The 6,000-nt window shown below is 42.3% G+C and overlaps 1 protein-coding gene across 1 annotated transcript in view; it reads left to right on the top strand.

Moving 5' to 3' along the window:
- The first annotated feature begins 2,686 nt into the window (after nt 1-2,686).
- The window catches only part of TESPA1 (thymocyte expressed, positive selection associated 1), a 42,451-nt gene continuing 39,137 nt past the window's right edge, over nt 2,687-6,000 (top strand). The window contains exon 1 of the mRNA XM_072654939.1: nt 2,687-2,845. The gene's annotated coding sequence lies outside the window, so the exon portion shown is untranslated. The remainder of the gene's footprint in view (nt 2,846-6,000) is intronic.

Here is a 6,000-nt window from a genome sequence, read left to right as displayed (position 1 = left end):
TGCTACTGGTTTTAAGAAATGGGAAAGTAATCAATGGGCTACATTAGGAATGTAAGATCCAGAAACAAATGAATGCAGTAACATTATGTTTGATGAACACAAAGAACACAGCTATTCAAACAAGTCGTAATTACTTGGCAAAAACCACCAGAAAAATTGGAAAATAGTTTGGCATAAATTAAGTTTAGACCAACAACTCACAACATATACCACAATCAGTTCCAGTGGCATAAATAGCACATATATATGTATATTAAATTGTTTATGATGTCACATTATTCTAACATAATATATAATCTACAGAAAAGATAGCAATATATCTACTTTAATTTCATTTCTAATGATAAAATCATATCTGTTTCTGATGTTGAACCATTCGACAGTGCCAAGAGCATTCTATTCTGGGTATTTACATCATTGTGGCTAGTGATAAGACGAAGTACCCACAGAGGCCTTTAGCAGATCACGTACTCCCCAGGATAATAGCTAAAGGGGCTATGAGGGAAGTAGGTCCCATGGTGTATAGAATGTTGCCACTCTTGGAGCTCTTAGGCTTAGATACTCAGCAGTGGAAGTTTATTGACAGTAGGTTGTAGTGGCCACAAGGAAGTTAGGGTCTTCTCCACAATAATTGATCCCTTCACTGATGTCTACAGGACCTGGACTGGAAGGAAGATGGATAGTTTGAGGGGTATTATTATCTAAGGTCCTGAAATATCTTTATGGAAATATGAGAGGAAGCAGTAGTAGAAGTGATGGTCATGGTTTGATGAGCCTGGCACTTGCTTGTGTTGTGGTTTGTCCTTCATTTGAAGAAGACTATGGTATCAGGAAGATGATGCTATGACTTGCAAATGAATTGCTTTTAAGTCAGGAAGGACTGTGCAGAGTTACTAACCTCACTTTCTCCTCTAGAGCCATCTGAATCCAGTGGCCAGATACAGATCAGGAAGACTAGAGATGGCCCAGAATGCAGTGGGAGACCTTGGCCTTTTTAAGCTAAGGTCTTTCCAAGTTCTCACTTTGTCTGAGGCAACACCCATTCAGTGACTAGGGCTGATTAAGAAGTGAACCAAGAGATGATCCTTTTAATTAAAAGAAAAACCAAACTGGGAGGGGAAGACCCTCAGGGTTTCTGGCCAAAAGAGAAACAATTTCTATTTACTGTCACTATGAGCCATGGACCCCAAAAATAACCATTAAGGGGTGCTTGGGCAGGGATCTATTTTCCAATTAATGAGAGACAGAGTGAATTAGCTTTAAGGCATGGTCTTTAAGGAAGAAATCTAGCCAGTTACCTCCCACCTCTCCTTTAAGATATCTCCCTAAGATATCATGACTAAATTGTCTTATCTTCTCCAGAGGACACAATTGGCAGTTGGTAGGGTGGATTGGCTGCTATTTCCAGAGTTCTTTGATTCAGTTGCCCATTGGTTTAATGGCTTTGATGTTACCAACATCAAAATAGGAAGAAACATAGGTCCATGTTCCATGGTGATTAATCCCCTCCATGTTACCTGTAGGCTATAAGTAAGGCTGGTAGTCTGGAGGGCATTGCTCTTCCCAAGGCTCCTCTATTCATAACCATAGGCTATTTCCATTAGGGTCTAAGGGAGGGTGGTGGTTACCATAATGAGGGTAGCTTGACTTGCTTGGTTTGCCTTCCACATAGGGTACAGCTAGTTGTTCTTATTGTTATCACTCCAATAAATGCCTTTGCTTTGAGTTAATTGTGCCTGCTGACTGACAATTAAAAGTAAATGCACTTGTGGGGTATCATGAGACATAGTTTTTAGCTATGCGGAACCAGAGAGTCCTTTAAACCTAATGTAATTGCTCCCCTGGTAACCAAACATTTGATTGGGAGCTAGAAGGCAGCCCCAGAGAGATGCTATACTTAATTCAACTTAATAACTACAGACTCAGTGAGCAAGTTTTTCTCTGTCCCAGCTGAGGGTGGGATGCCAACAACTTCATTTGCAGTAGGAGAAATTCAGGTTAGACACTAGGGAGGTATTCCTATGGGGCAGGATTAGTATAGGCAAGACAGTGCTGTACAGCAGAAAAGAGTCCTAAATTTGAAGTCAGGAGACCTGGATTCTAATCTGTGCACTGCCAGTATTCCATTTCATGACATTCCATAAACATTTATTAAGTGTCTACTGGCTGCAAGTCCCTGTGTAGAAGTCAGAGTTACAAAGATGAAAACCAAAACAGTTCCCGCCTTTGAGAGGTTTATGTTCGGTTGAAACCTCCTCTCTATCTCTTGTCTTTTTATTCCATTATTCAAACCCATGATTAACGTAAAAAAAATAAGTCTTTTCTGGGTGACCTTGGCAGAAGTATTTTTCTTTCTCTGGTTCTCAGTTTCTTTATCCATAAAACAAAAAGATGGTCCCAAATGATCTCTAAGTTTCCTTTCAGTTCTTGAATCCTATGAGCCTAGGAAACTGCTCCTTAGATAATCCGCCTCCCCATAGGAGGGACCTACCATCTGTCTGAGCTGACCAAGATGAAGCCCCAGCGGCCAGAGACATGCAGTGGCTCTTAGCACAGGGACTCAAGTAGCTGCTTTTTTTACCTCTCTGGTCTCCTGCACTAGGGCAAAGGATGTGGCAGAGGTGGGGGAGGTGGGGTCTGTGAGCGCATATGTGTATGACTCTCATTTCCGCTTCCCCTTCTCAGTGGCACTGGTGACAGCTGCTGAATGAGGACAGACACACAGGCACTATACGTAACATGACCTTCAGCTGCTGTCTTGAACTCGGTGCCTACCCTGGGGAAGGTGTGGGACCCTCCTCCCCACATCCCCTTCTCTTTGATCAAGTTCCCTTGCAGAGGACAGGTGAGTGCAGTCTTTATGAAAGGCAATTTGTGGTTCTATCCATGTTGAACTGGGTAAGATTGATTTTGGAGGAAGAAGGGACCTGAATTTTAAGGCATTCTTGATGAAAAGGGAGAGGATCAAGATCAAGAACCCTATTCCCAGTTCTATCTCCTGAATTATCTAGGCAGTTAGGTGGCTCAGTGAGTGGATAGAGCACTGGACCTAAAACCACAAAGACCTGAATTCAAACCTGATCTCAGATACTTAGTAGCTGTGTGATCCTGGACACGTCACTTTAACCTCTGTTCCCTTGTCTATAAAATGGGGATAATAATAGCACCTACCTTCCAGGGCTGTTGTGAGGAAATAATAAGATAATATTGTAAAGTACTTTACAAAGCTTAAAGTACTACAGAAATGCTAGCTATTATCATCATGATCATGGTCCTTAGAATTGATTGGAATCTTGAGACGCCATTTTATTTATTCCTTTTTTTCTAAAAAGGACTATCACCAGTAGAAAATGATTTCTCTGACTCTTCAAGATCTTCAAGGAAGGAAGAAGTAAAGAAGGAGTAAACTTGGTGCCTTCTCTGTGTCAGGCACCGTGCTAAATGCTTTTTTTCTTTAAACAAATATCTTCTCATTTGACTCTTAAACAACCTCGTTATGTGGGTGCTATTTATAATCACAGTTTTATAGCTGAAGAAACTGAGGCAAACAGAAGTTAGGTGACTTGCCTAGAGTCACAGAGATAGTGAATGACTGAGGCTGGATTTAAACTTAGGTTTTCCTGACTCCAGATTCTTTGTCTGCTGTGCCATGAGAGATCCCATGGACTCACTGGCATTTAGCGCTTCTCTCGGCTGGTTGTTTCTTTGAATTTGGCCACTTATGGTCATTATCCATAATGAAAGGCCTCTAAGGGGTACAGATTCCCAAATTTGACCTCAAAACTGTTGGAAAAAGTAAAATGAGATTTCTTTTGTTTTAAAGTCATCAAGACTATTCACTCTGAAATGATTTCAGAGAGATTTTGAGAATAATAAGTCCCTATTCCAACTGTCACTATAAGGTTTATGAAATGTTCTGCTTGCAAAGACTTGGGGAGTTCAGTAGTGTACGCATTGTTGTCTACATTTCTATATTTCACAGGTGAGAGAACAGGGCCTTAGAGAGGTAACGTGACTGGTTGTCGTCACACAGCTAGTGAGCCTCAGATCTGAGAGTGTTTGGACATAAGATTAAAACAGAACAAGAGATGTTAGAGTTTTATGTTAGGGAGGGTGTCGAAAAGACCAAAATGCTGAATGGATTGCAGAGAGGTCTAAGATGATCTGCACCTGTCTGACCTAGGTTGTGAGCACTTTAACTTAAAAGTGGAGGTCAGGGGGAGAGATTGGGGGAGGTGGAAAGATCTGCCCACTGGAGTTTCCCAGAGCCCCAGCTGTGACTCTGGGGAGTGGAGGAAAATGAAAGCTCTAGGAGTGAATAAAGGGAAGATAAAGGACCAGGGAGATTCCTAGGGGCGGCTTGAAGAGTTTGTGGGCACAGAGGGGAGACCCCAGGAAGCCCTACTGCTTCTGCCTAACAAATGTAGCTCCTCATAGTGGAGAAAAGGGGTTGCCCCATTTGGCCAGAGAGGGTACCCCTCTACAAAAGAATGCCTGAGATGAAAGTCTGTTGGCTTCTGTCCTGATGGCACATGCTTTGTGCCCCCATGACAGACTACTTGAGGATCTCCAACAGTCAAGAAGGATTATTCAAGGAGGGGAAAGAGCATCCATGTCGTCATCCATGACCACTGATAAATTTTGAGACTATAGCAAGAGTGATAGAGGTAAGGCATGAGCAAAGCTTCCTCACCCCCAGTGTTGTGAAGTACAGGCAACCAAAGCTGCTTGAGGAATCATAAGATTTAAAATTGGAAGGGATTTTAGAGTTCATTTACTCTTCCTTCCCCTCCCCATTTTGACATAAGGAATCTCCTTTTCCAAAGGTAGTAACTATAGACTATATCCTTTCTTCTCCCTGGAATAGTAGAAGCAAAATCTTGCCCAGGAGTAGTATCTAATTCTCAGAGCACCTTCAAGGTCAATTGAATTAGCTTCTAACCAGTATGGTGGAAATGAAGAGGAAAATGAGCTACTCCTGGGGTGGAGGGGGAAGGAGGAGGACTTATTTATTTCAGGCACCTGACATTTGTCCTGCTTTCCATTCAGGAAATAGGGGCCCCACAGTGAGATTTCCAGCCCTCCTCATCTCTGCTTTGCACCCATCCAGGTAGAGCAAAATGGCCCTGGAGACATTGGGGGCTTCCATTCAGCAAGCCTGAACCAGGGAAAGGCAAGAGCTAAGGATAATTAGAAAGAAAGGGAAAGGGAGAGGGAAAAAGGAAAATGAAAAGAGAAAGAAATGAAAACTGAGAGAAGAAGTTTAAAATGGTCACCATTTCAGTAAGTGCAGGACATAGCTTGGCTTAGTGAATGTATGAAGGAGTTGGATATTTGGGTTGGGGGTTTGTTCCTTAGTCCCTGGGTCTCAGTTATCCTCTCAAGCCACAAAGACCTCACAAAATCCTGGAGGAATCTACTTGAAGAGCTCTCTTGTCACTGCCCATTTATAATTAGTCTTCAACTCCTTGGTCAAATCATTTAAACTATGTGCCTCAGTTTCCTAAAATGGGGGTAACAATAGCACCTATATTTCAGGGTAATTATGAGGATCAAATAGGGTAATTTTTGCAAAGCATTTAGCTATGCCTGACACTTAGTAGGTGACATGTAAGTTCTGGTTATTATTATCCTTAATACTATTCAACTGACAGCATGGTAGATTATTAGACATTAGGAAGAATTGCCTTATTTCTAAGAAGTGTGAGGACCCTGCCATGTTGGTGACTAAAGGAGACTATGAGATCTTCATTGCTAAAGACTTTTGAGAACAGAGGTTGAGTGGTCAGCGTGGCCCAGGGTAAGGGGCCTACCAGCCTTGAGGCAGGGGAAGGAACAGGAATTTGGAAATATATTGAGCATTTGTCAGGCGTCAATGGCACTGTGAAGTGGATGAGGAGAAAGAAGGGTGTGGTTCAGGCCCTGGTAGCCAACCCATCATGGAAACCTGGTTTCCTGTTGTTATACTCCCACACTTTTTCACCCCTGTTCTCATTCTTA

This window comes from Notamacropus eugenii, chromosome 3 (genome assembly GCF_028372415.1).
Source record: "Notamacropus eugenii isolate mMacEug1 chromosome 3, mMacEug1.pri_v2, whole genome shotgun sequence".
NCBI classification, from domain to species: domain Eukaryota; kingdom Metazoa; phylum Chordata; class Mammalia; order Diprotodontia; family Macropodidae; genus Notamacropus; species Notamacropus eugenii.
This window is presented reverse-complemented; position numbering and strand designations above follow the sequence as displayed.